This window comes from Sinohyriopsis cumingii, chromosome 5 (assembly GCF_028554795.1).
Source record: "Sinohyriopsis cumingii isolate HCF-2022 chromosome 5, ASM2855479v2, whole genome shotgun sequence".
NCBI lineage: Eukaryota > Metazoa > Mollusca > Bivalvia > Unionida > Unionidae > Sinohyriopsis > Sinohyriopsis cumingii.
This window is the reverse complement of record NC_142965.1, coordinates 105,883,867-105,897,756: the sequence shown is the minus strand read 5'-3', so window position 1 is coordinate 105,897,756 and position 13,890 is coordinate 105,883,867.

Genomic DNA, 13,890 nt, shown 5'->3' with positions numbered 1-13,890 from the left:
TATATGTGTATTGTCGCACGAGTTCAGTATCGGGTAATACTGAACGATTCTGACAATGTAAAGTTAACGGGGAAAAAAATGAGCATATAATAATTATTATTATTTTGGCATATATAGTTGACACGTGGCACTTAACGTAAACAAGTATTTCCATATCTTGCTGGGTCACAATATTGCTTTTTACTTTGAAACAAAAAAACTGGAAGGTGCAATTATTGAAACAGCTTATGGTTTGTGTGATGAAACTTGCCATAGAGTGTGTTGTAATTTGTTGTGAGTGCTTGCAAGGGATTTTGTGCAGATGCCAGAAAATTTTCCTAATTAGTAATGGTTCGATTTGTAGGGTTCATTTCAACGTATACTGAGGTTTAAGATGGTACTACAGGGGAATCTGGAGCTCACAATACCACACTTGAACTTACGCTGGATAGAATTTAACTCATTTGCTGATTATTTTGAATTATAGGCCTTGTGTACGTTTTTTATGAAGTTCATTGGACCGCTCACATATAGTCATAATGTACCAAGCAGGAAGGTTGGCATCCATCATTGCATTCAGAGCTCTGGTACAAAGAGAGTGGGCATTTCTGCAAATGTCAAGTATAAAATTGATAAAATGCCAAACATTCTAGTGGCGTACTACGGTTTATGCAACACTTTCTGATTATCGATTTCTTATCGAATTGTATGTTATACTGTAAAGAAAAATAAATTTAGAAGTAAAGAGTAGTATGTGTTTCGATATGGACGTGAAAAAAATCAAAATTCGTTATAAGAACATAAGCTTGATATATCTTGTATAAGAATAGCGAGGCAGCGAAGTCGAACGTTTGAATTTTTATACTTTGAAGCTATAATGAATCTGTCAAATTGAACATATTTTACTTCTCGTCCAGCGAGTTAGATTAACATGACATATATTTATATTTCCACGTTCTCTAATTTCCCTCTCGATTCGGGTTCTAAATAGTGTCCACGACTGCTCAAAACATTTCATAAAGAGTTCTTTCTTTGGTTTAAAAATGGAAAGATCGTCAGCTACAAGAGTAAATCAGACCTGAAGCTGAACATGGTCTTATATTGGAAGTGTTTTCTTGCTTTCTTTCATCCAATATTGCTTTGAACAAATATAAAAATGCTTAAAACCAAACTCGAGTTTGAAACAACATTTAACACATTTATCGGAAGGAATTTATCTATAAAGAGTGTGATCTGATGTCATATTTGTCTTTACGTACTTACGTGTAAATAATGGCGTGCGGCAAGGAGGTTTATATCTCTATTTCTGCTAAATGCATTTATTTATATTCTTAATAGTGATTTGAATAGGTCGTGGATACAACATTAGCAGTTTATTAATGAGGAGCATCACTTTTGCTGATGACTTATATGTACTTAGTCAATATACTGGTATAATAAAAACATTATTAGGAATATGTGAACATTTCGTATAAACAAATGCTATAGAATAAGAAATAGACAGTATGTATACGTTCGAAACCAGAACATCTAAAATGTATACGTGCCTAAGGTTAGATATTGCTGAGAAGATATGTTGTCAATGAGCATATGTTCTTTAGGTATACTATTTATTCTGACGTCTTTGATGATAATTATAAACAAAGACAATACCGTTCTTTCTGTGTATGAGTAAGTATCGTTTAAGATCTTTTAAGACATGTTCTACAGATATACAAATATTGCTTTCCAACTCTAATGGCATGAGTTTGCTTTGTGCTCCTCTCTAGGCAAATATCTGCGATGACGCGGTTATAGGTATGTTATAACAAAAGATTTCGATTTTAATGGGTTATGGGAGGCGCCATAGTGCATCGGTAATGTCTGCGTATAACAATGTAAACGGCCTTTGCGTTTTGCTTAAGAGGAAAGTGTATTAATTTAAAAATCGAACCGCTTCTAGTAACAACAGAAAATTGAAAGAAGTGTTTCGCTTTACATGCTGCTGTAATTCATCAATAATTGAACGTCGAAGCAAATTGTCGTATTAGTATTCATTTGCTATATCTTATGTGAGACCGCTGATTATTGCCTCTGGTCTCAAGTCTGAAATAAAGATACTGGTATTTTGTTATCATTATTGTCAATGCAGCCGTTTTATTGACAATGCAAATAAACACAATGCTGAGAAATCATGAACACCGGAAAGCAATATACCCTCCCCGTCGCCTGTCAATTCAACGCTGACATAACATACATTGGAATAGACCGCCAATCAGTTCGAAACACTACTTTCAACATATAAACATGCAAACGAACATGATGAGCATTATTCTTTCAAAGACGAAAGTCATCGTGTTCTGTAGGGGTCAGTTCCTTCTATCTTCTTCTTTATGAAATGTTTGTGTATTACACATAAATATATGTCGACTGACAATGCATAATACTTTATTCCGAGACGGAAAGGCGTGTCTTTATTAAAGCTGGTACCAATTCGTCTAGGAACAAAAGAATCGCCTTACAACTGACAAAACTTCTTTATTGATTTCAACAATAATTGCTTGCTATCCTTAGAGTGTCTGTGTATATAAGTGCAATCCGATTAGTTGAATTATTTTTTCCTCTAAATTATAGAGTAATAATTATTAAAAAGTATTTTTGTAAAGGCAGTTTTGTGGTGCCTTCCATCCATGTTCTGACTGTATGAAACTTATATATCATTTAGGAAGAAAAAATGCCTTCATTTCACCGATGGAGCTTAGGTCTAGACTTATTTGTAAATTTAGAATCAGCAGTCTAATTGGCTGTAATTTAGGTGTGACTTAATATTCACCAATACAATGTTTTATGTCTAGCCTTAACTTAGACTTCTGTTAGAGACATTGAGACCTATGCTTGAAGTACATGTACTACGTTCACCGGAGTCGGAATGTCGATAACTAGGTTGTTGTACGGTTAATAAACGCTTCACAATGTGGTGAGGTTTGTTTGAACTAACTATTTCAAAGTAGTTTCCGAATTTTAATGTCTCAAAGCCAACTGTGTATGCATGTTATTCCTACATCATCAGAAACAAAACGTATAAATATTATATCATTTACACCCCAAAACGAGTGGGGTTTTTTTTGTTCAGTATTGACAAACGTATTTGAGCGGCATATGCAACTAAGATCACGTATAGCCGATATTAAAATTAGCACGCGTCATTATAGCAAGAAACAGACTCGACAATGGAAAGGTAAGGCATACAAGCTGACGTTTTCCTTCAATGATTGACATGAACCACGCCTCCGTTATAAAAATGAGCTGTCTGATATACCAGAGTCCCCTTTCTAACTGGAAAGAGCATACAGGCAGTTTCCTGAACGATTGGTTTACGAATCGTATATGTTCCTTGAGATCAAGAGAATAGGTTAAGGTAATAATACCAATAATAATAATAATAATAATAATAATAATAATAATAATTAATACAGTTTACAAGAAGGCTAATACAAGCTAGACAATACGAGCTGTGTGCGCAATACACTCTTTATCAGCAGCAAAATAGTTCACAACCTTCCGCATGAGTTTTAGAAGCCTCTGAATTATTTAAGATCTCAGAGAAATAATGGAATCCGCCCTTTTCGATTAGCCATTGGACATTGATTTAGTACGATTAGGACTGTCTCAATGACAAAGTGATATAGGGACTATCTCAATAATTTAATACTACTGAGACTATCTCATTGATTTAGTACTACTGGGACTCTTTATGAGACAATGGTGTATTGTGCAGTAATAGACTTTTTCCTTAATGTCATCTGGAAGAAAGAGAAACCTATTGATGAAAATAGGTCTTCCACAAGCCACTTTGATTAGATGGAAATGCATTTATTGAATGTAAATAATGTCATACATTTAATCTAAAAAATGAAATGACTCACTATTCAGAATCTTCTGTTCCAGCTATAATGCTAAACGTCATAGTGTCCAGTATCTTCTTTTCCACTTATGACTCTAAACTCTTAGTGTTTAGCATTTTATTTTCAAGCATTAATGCTAAACGTCTTCGTGTCCGATATTTTATTTCCCAATTATAATGCTAAACATCTTCGTGTCCGATATTTTATTTCCCAATTATAATGCTAAACGTTTTCGTGTCCGATATTTTATTTCCCAATTATAATGCTAAACGTCTTCGTGTCCGATATTTTATTTCCCAATTATAATTCTAAACGTCTTCGTGTCCGATATTTTATTTTCCAATTATAATGCTAAACGTCTTTGTGTCCGATATTTTATTTCCCAATTATAATGCTAAACGTTTTCGTGTCCGATATTTTATTTCCCAATTATAATGCTAAACGTCTTCGTGTCCGATATTTTATTTCCCAATTATAATTCTAAACGTCTTCGTGTCCGATATTTTATTTTCCAATTATAATGTTAAACGTCTTCGTGTCCGATATTTTATTTCCCAATTATAATGCTAAACGTCTTTGTGTCCGATATTTTATTTCTCAATTATAATGCTAAACGTCTTCGTGTCCGATATTGTATTTCCCAATTATAATGCTAAACATCTTCGTGTTCGACATTTTATTTCCCAATTATAATGCTTAACTTCGTTGTGTCATGTATGTTCATTTCCAGCTATAAAGCTTAACCTCTTCATGTTCATTATCTTCTGTTCCAGCTATAATGCTGAACGTTTTCGTGTCAAGTATTTTATTTTCCAACTTTAATGCTAAACGTCTTCGTGTCCAGCAATTTCTGTTCCAGCTATAACGCTAAAATGTCTTCGTGTAAAGTATCTTCTTTTCCAGCTTTAATGCTGAAAGTCTTCGTGTTCAGTTTATTCTGTTCTAGTTATCATGCTCGAAGTCTTCAGTCACTCCTACTTCATACTTGTGACGTCAATATTGTAAGGACAATATCCGTTCTACTAATAAATCGGTCAAATGTTGATGACGTCATCCTGACTCATAAACAAAGGCTACATAAATTATGAGCCTTCTCCGTTTTCCTACGCACCATTTTTTTTAAATGATGAAGCGGTTTGTAATTTGACAAAATTATATCATCTGCATCTCTTATTAAACATACACAGAAAAGTTAGCTGCGTTTGCCGTAGGCATGTTTTGTTTGGGAATTAACTCAGCTGGTTGCAGTTTGACACCATGAGCCAAGCCTACTCGATGAAGGAATAGCTTGTTAACAAGAATAACTTAAAGGTACTTAGAGCTGTCGTTAATTTATCAGCAGCATCACGTTTACAGTGTGAAAACAATCGTGAGTCGTATAATTGCTAATTTCTGCCTTGCTGCCTCTTTAAAATTACACACAAGTTGATGTGTATGTTTTTCTTCCATGCTCTTATTTTGTCATGCAGCTACTTTGATAATGCGGTTCATGTTAAATTGTTCTGTTGTTGTTGTTGATGTAGGGTTTAACGCCATTTTTCAGCACACGATAGGCTATACATGGCGATCAGTATTAATGGTGGAGGAAGAACCGAAGAACCCGAGAAAACCCCCGGAAAGAACCACCGACCCACGAGAAGCTACTGGCAAGCTTTCTCACATACTCACATTGGCTGAATCTGAGACTCGAACCCACGCAGACAGAGGTGAGATGGCAGTGATCCGTAACAACCACTCGGCCACTCGGGGCCCCCAAATTGTTCTGTATTATACACGCATACATATGAGTAAAAACTGAAGAAATAATGTTATGTTCGTCGTGAGGTCACACAGCTAACGACATATAATTTACTTAAATTGTTTGTGAATATAACTCGATTGTGTCACTATTCCACAATTAATGTAATGATTGTTGTCATAAGATGAATACAATTTGCATCTGTGCTAATACAAACACATTGGAAGAAATTATTCGATTACTTTGGACCTTTTGGAAATGTGTAACCCATTAATAATCTATTGAAATGAGCACTAGTGCAATATACTTTGTGAAAATGTGTAACCTATTTCATGAATATCTATTGAAATGAGCACTGTTGTGACATACGTTGTGAACATGTGTAACCCATTTCATGAATATCTATTAAAATTAGCACTCGTGTGACATGCTTCGTGAATATGTGTAACCCTTTTCATGAATATTTGTAACCCATTTCATGAATATCTATTGAAATTAGCATTAATGTGACAAACTTTGCCAACACGTGTAACCCATTTCATGAATATATACTGAAATGAGCACTAGTGTGACATGCTTTGTGAATATGTGTAACCGATTTGTCGGGGTCATTTTCTTTTGTTTATTGTTTTGTTGTTGCTTTTATTCTTTCTTTTTTCTTCTTTTTTGCGTACAGTGGATAAGTACTTTAGACAAAAAATAATTAGTTTCGTCATGGTCCTGACATAAATTGTTTCAAAGTTTTGATTTACCTGCCTCGAAGTGGTTACGACAACTTTGATATATTCCCTGAAACGTTATGAAGACATGAACGGTACTATACATTATGGTCTATGTTGTTGGAATTAGCTGCTAGCGAGTATATGCAATAATAATGTATGGGATGAGTATCGATGGATAAGGCACATGGATATGCTAATATATACACCATGTCAAGGGAATTTCAAACAATATCAGCATTGAAGAAGACATAAAAAATAAGACGGCAGACTGATTTAGCTAGGCATCCATGATTTACTGAAAGCTTAGAATCTTTCAGGTTGGCATATATTTATAAAAAATAAGAATAACATTATCTCTTGCAACAAAATATGGAGGCTTGTAGAAGAAGTTTCAAGTTAAGGAAGTATTTCCGAAAATTCGTTAAGGATTTAAATTTGATAGAAATAATTTTCCCCGTGCCGAGCTAGCTGTGATCATTCGTTTGACAATAAATGGTTACTTGAAGTCATTAGATGATGTTGGGTTACGTTATGTATGGAGAAATAAAAGTTTTGTATCAATTAAATGGTTACTGAACTCGGTAGACCTAAGACTAAACGATCAATGCATACATGCTCTCTCTCTCTCTCTCTCTCTCTCTCTCTCTCTCTCGCTCTCTCCACACACACACACACACACACACACACACATATGACTTAAGACAGTCTTAAGATTCGCTAGACAATATTTTTATCGAGCTAGATTCCATTTTCTCATTTTGTAAAGTAATTGGCCCTTTCTCAGACCAATGCAAGTCCGACTGAGCAATTCATTACATTTGGTTTGTCGCTGATATCAATGAAGTAAAGAGTGAATAACTTCGGAGACATACGAACGGTGTCTGGTGAAATTTCCTTATGAAAGATCAATTTCCATGTCTGAAATGTAATGTAGTTTCTATACATTTGTTCTAGCTTACAAAGTATTCGTTTTGTACTAATATTGTTTTTGTTTTGTTTACTTTGGGGTTTGGTTTGCTTTTTTGCCCAAGGTATGGCTTTTATATGCATACACAGTCAAGCATCGCTATGGCGTGATCGGAAATCTTATATTCTCACACGTGAAAATACACTGAAATATTTTCACAATTGTAAAAATAGAATTTATATTAAACAGTATGACACTCGAAAAGGTCTCTCTCTCACTCTCTTGTATGTATATTTGATTTAATTATATCTGATTTAATATATATTTATTTCAATTTAATTATTTGTCCGTTTGAAACAAATCTTTTTTTCATTACATGCTATTGTAATGTAAATTGTTTCACTTTTCCCCAAAAATAGTTTAACTGCTTGTTTTATAAACACCAGGTGTTGATCAAGATCCTGACCTTGATTCACAATTAGTAGCAACCACGTAAATAAGATCAATTTTTATTTTAAAATGATTGGTTGTTGACGAGGTCATGATGGGACTACATGTTTAAGACGTAAACAATGATTTTAGTTTTTATTTATTATAGGAAAATGATTGGTTTTCGTGAGGGCCACACTGCATGTACATGATCTTTAACAAGTAGATAATTTCTACAAGATTCTGGAACATGATCATGTGACCTCATTTTTGCGTTTTAGATTACGATATAACCTTCGTTTTGGAGAGATATTCTCAGTAGAATTTTGGCTTTTTCTTACACTGGAAGTTTTATGTTGTGCTGTTTGGAGTTATTTCAAATTACTTGGATTGGAGTTATTTCAAATTACTTGGATTCAAAAGAATTAATTCTTTTTTCCTGGAAAATACGTGTACTCATGTGAAATCGTTGAACAAGGACGGCTGTTATAACAATTTGTTCAGATTTCCATAACCGGAGTGATAATTCTTGTTTCTACAAGGAACTGTAGACTTTAACACTTCAGATTACAGAATACGTCATCGTCTTCCATCTTCGATTCTTCGTCGGTTTTCGAACTTAAAATCAGATAAACATTTTGTTATTAGGACTTCAACAAATTTATTCGTGGATTAGTCTTGTGTTTTGGGGGCAGTTTTGACTCTATAAAACCGTAAGTTCATATTTGTTTCTCTCATTTTAACAGACTTTTTCCAGGGAAATAAATTATTGCATTTTTCAAAGCTGGTTGTTTTCACTCTTTCTAAACACGTAACATAAGAAAAAAATTATATATATATATATATATATATATATATATATATATATATATATATATATATATATATACATATACATATATATATATATATATATATATATATATATATATATATATATATATATATATATATATATATATATATCTGTGTGTGTGTGTGTGTGTGTGTTTCACGTGATCTGTACAGTATTACTGCTTTCCTGGCTTGATTTTAAATTTATTATTTTTCCATGATTATTTTTTAAATTTGTCTTAATGAAACGTACATTAAACTTTGAATTTCATATCGGTCTTATTATGTAGACACAGTTACCGCAAAAATGTTGATGTCGTGAGAACTAATGGCAGTTTGAAGATTTATATATTTTATTTGTAAGACGATATAAGGCATATTCACTGAGATTGCCATCCGACATGTCAGTGCTTAACCGGTAATCGGCACGATACAATGAATTTTCATGAAGATTGCCATCTGGCATGTGAGTGCTAAACCGGAAGTCGGCACGATACAATGCATATTCAAGAAGATTGCCATCCGGCATGTGAGTGCCAAATCTATAATCGGAGCTGGCATCCAAGTCCCTCATACCATCACACTTAAAATTGCAAGACACAAGATCCGCAATCTGAGATGCTGTCACTGCCCTCAAGGTATACTTGCAATTAGGAGGGTAAGGCACTGGCCATCGCTAATAAAGGTCATTACGATCCACACGTCATGCTATCGAGAGGGCCATCAATTTACCAATATATTTTCCCCTCACTTGCACCATAGGGACGACTCAACACCATGGATCCTTACCATTACACAAGGTTCCCGACTTTGATAAAGTCCCGATTTATCGAACATTTAAAATTAAGAGATGTTTTTGGAATAAGCTGTCCTATTATTTCGTCCAAAAGCTTCACTTGATAAATAATTTGCTGAATAAAACCTATAAAAATCACAGTACGCGAAAAAATACAATTTGTATCGAATTCTTGATTTTTGACTCTTCGTTAGCAAGAAAGTTGTTAACGTGATTAAAAATCATCTTAAACTAACTTAACATTCAATTAATTACGTCGGAAAATTTATTTCAAGTCAATGAATGCATAGTTATAGATTGATATGATTTCATAAGTGGTATGTCCAACTGCAACGGATTCGGACTAAAAGAATGATGGTTCCAATCATACTTTTATTTGGCAATGATCAAATGCTACTCTTGTTCTGAAAACAGTTCCTATATTCTGTCATGGATTTATGCCAAATAACTACCGACAGGAAATACAAGATAAATGCTGAAGTGATGACTTACTGATACTGCAAGATCCGTCAATATGCCGATATTTTCAGTGGCTGAAAATGTTGAATATTATAGATTAGTCCCTCTCAATGGCATTTTGGGAAGTTGCCACTGAATACAGATAAACCCAACTACAGCACTACAGTACTTAAGCAAGTAATCAGGCTGACATCATGTATTTTCAGACATTTTTCGAAGGCATTTAAAGCCATTTTGAATAAAGATTTTTTCTTAATCACTGTACTTAAGTTGAACCAGTCGAAGAGAGGTGTTACCTTCGAAGGTTAAGAATAGTGTCCATCATACCAGTTTATTGTATTTGTCATAATGCTCTTCAAGCATAACAATTTCCCTCCAATTCGCTTCACTATTATCAACGGCTGTAACAGATTAATAAAAGCCGTGATTAATGAAAAGAGGAACATAAAATTGTCATCTTGCAATACATGTTAAACAAAGACGTTCTTATCTAGTTATTATTATTGACGTAAAATAGCCTATTGTCTTGTGCAGAACATCAGGAAATATGCATATTGCCTCAATACAATTTCCAAGCAAGGATACGTTTCTGAGATTTGCAGGAAATGTCTATCTTTCATATAATAGGAGAATGATTTTACTATTAAAGGAAACATTTTGGTATGTGTTCAGATACGATGTCTTAGATTAATAAATGTTTCAGAATAGTTAATGTAATTAGCACTTACTCCAGTGTTGGCACCCTAATGAAAGATATGTATCGACAATGCTGTAAAAGTAATGGGGAATGAATCAGACTCCTAGCCATACGGATAGCCGTCTTCGATACCTTTCTACATGCCAGTGCATTTGTCAATCACGTAACATATATTATTACGCACAAGGGTTGTCACTACCGAGAGAATCAAACACCTGCATGGGTCTGGCTTTAGGTCATTTGTTTTCCCCTATTTCGAAGGAACTAAAGACAGCTGTCGTTGTCATCAAAAAGGTCTTAAATGTACGAACACTGCAGTAAATTTTCCTCTAATGACCTAATGACGGCACATCACCTAACTCATATATCTAAGTTGCTAAGGTTTTATCGTTTCTAAGCCCTTCCGGGCCGAATATTAATACTTCATGTCATGCAATACAAAACACGACCTATAAATCTAATACCGAGAATTATTCCTATATCAAATTGCTAAATACGTATACCTACAAATATCCAGACACTTTCCTCCGTTACAAAATTAGGGAGTGTCCATTTTACGAAAGTAATTCATGCTGTCATAAAATCTCGTGAATACTTTACGTAACGATGTATGCTTCTAGGAATTAGCTGATTTCTCGGGCTGAGAAATATCATCCGAATACCGAATTTCAGTAATCAAAATATAACGCCAACTAAAATCCAACAGAGCTATTAACGGAGATGAAAATACAAATTGCACATGCCCTTGGTTTATTGAATTACCCACATCTAAACAAAAATCGTTCTTTCCCTTAGTTTTAAGAAACTCAGTCTGGCTTTGACATCTTACAGCCTTTATCAAAATATATCTAGTTCACATATTAAATTAAAAAAATGAACCCCAGAACATTTTTGAAAGTCATAGCTAACTGCTCATTAAGTAAAGATAAATTATTCGAAAGATTACCATGATATTACACATATATATACACACATATATATATATATATATATATATATATATATATATATATATATATATATATATATATATATATATATATATATATATATATATAACTGTTGGAACCTCCCAATCATCTTGTTGTCATTCCGTTTTGACTCCTGGGATTGTGAACAATATTCCTCATTGAAAATAGGACATGATGATAACTGCGATATATATAAAACAAAGGGCTGATTTGTAGAAATATTTATCGAAACTTATTTTTTATGAAAATGAAAATGAAAACTTTCCACACACACATATATATATATATATATATATATATATATATATATATATATATATATATATATATATATATATGGCAATTTACAAGACAATTCTATAAGGTTAACTTTGTTGTATTCCATTAAGGCAACGACCCTTAGAGAGTTTGCGTGTTGTACGATAATTTAAATCAAATCGATGCAAACATGAACTGCAATTGTAAATATTGATATGTCCCTAACAGAAGTTCAATAAAACAAGATTGGTTTTGTTTGGTATGAATCGGTTATTACCTGCGCCATCTCATTAAACTTTTCGTGATTAATAAATATACTACTACAAGCAATGCTTCTGAAAAATGAATTTCCTAATGATGGCTTCAAATATTTAATAGTATTGTTGATCACTATAAATTTATATATATTTATATTCTAAGCTTCATTCATACTTGAAAAGCTATATCATGATAATAAGGAAAAATGTTTTCCAGAAACCTTGCAGGGACAGACCGTCTTTTTCTAACATATTTCAGCTTTTATAGTTATTCATACTAATCATTGGCGATAGTTTGGACTAGACCTAAATGACAACGAGACTTCCTGTTTAGATATTTAAACATAATATACTACTGGTCTTGGGAAATCAAATTACTTACATGACTCTCTCTCTCTCTCTCTCTCTCTCTCTCTCTCTCTCTCTCTCTCTCGTAGGGCGAGCTGGAATAATCCTATTGGGAACTGGGGAGATTGTATGGTGAGCTGGAATAATCCTATTGGGAACTGGGGAGATTGTATGGTGAGCTGGAATAATCCTATTGGGAACTGGGGAGATTGTATGGTGAGCTGGAATAGGTGTAGGTTGAGCTGGAGTCATCATAGTGTGAACTGGAGAGATTGAAGGGTACGCTTGAGTTGGTGAGCAGGAGAGGACGAGCTTCTATACTTTAATTTTTCTGTTTGCCATCGGCTAGACGCAACATTGTATGATTTTTAAATACTTAGATGACAGATCAAAGTGAGTGAATCTTACCGGGTTCAGTGATGGCAATGTTTTTTGTTACTTTTGGAAGACCTTATTAAACTGTTTATTGATGGAATTATTTATCATTTATCATATAATCCCCATTGCAACTAATTATCGATTACTCCCGATCGTCATCTCCTGTTTATGTTCTACAGCCCGGCATCAGCCCAGCTCTCTACAATTACTCTAGCTCACCCTACGATCTCCCCAACTCACTATAGTATTCCAGTCACCCTAAGAGTACCCCAGCTCACCCTACAATTACTCCAGCTTACCCATCGATCTGTTCAGCTCACAATGCGATTACTACTGCTTGCCCTACGCTCTCCCCAGTTCGCAATACGATTACTACACTTTGCCCTACGATCTCCCCAGTTCGCAATACGATTACTACACTTTGCCCTACGATCTCCCCAGTTCGCAATACGATTACTACACTTTGCCCTACGATCTCCCCAGTTTACCCAACGATCGCTCCATCTCATCCATTTTGAACAATTTGGCATGCCATAGACGAACTTGCTTTAGCAATGAAGAAGAAGAGAAGGACAGCATTGGATATATTGTAATTCCCGTCAACTTCTTCCACAGCTCCTCGTTTCTCGCCACATTTGTTCTATTGACTGTCCTATCATATTTCCTTTTCACAAGAAACCTATGTCTAACACACTCTTGCATGGTAAAAATGTAAACGATTTATGCGTTCATTATGTTAAAAAATTTTAAAACGTACGGCTTGACATGTACTCTACTACGTTGCCCAGAATCTACGAACCGATCTGAATCGCCTTTTTATAAATATTTTCCAATGTGAAATCGGCAATAATAATTTTTTCAAGTACGGAAGACTGTACATTGAACGACTATACTTAGTATATTTGATGCAAGATTATATATGTCCAAGACATGCGTCAGTCAACGTCCAAGCCTCTTGTTAAAAGAGGCGAGGTTGCTAGTAAAATGATTGCGTTACTGCGTTATCTACGTGCCGTATCGCAAATATCAGGAAAACGTAATCGCACTGCTTGTCAAAAGAATCTCATTACTGTATTGAATTTTTGCATCAGGTTACAAATTGTTCCTTGTGCCTAGCTGTGAAACAACTTTTACATCACCAAGGAACAAAGAGATTGTTACAAACAAATATTTCTAACTCTTATGTGACTATCAGTCAAATAATATTTAAGCAGGTTAATTAAAAAGATATAG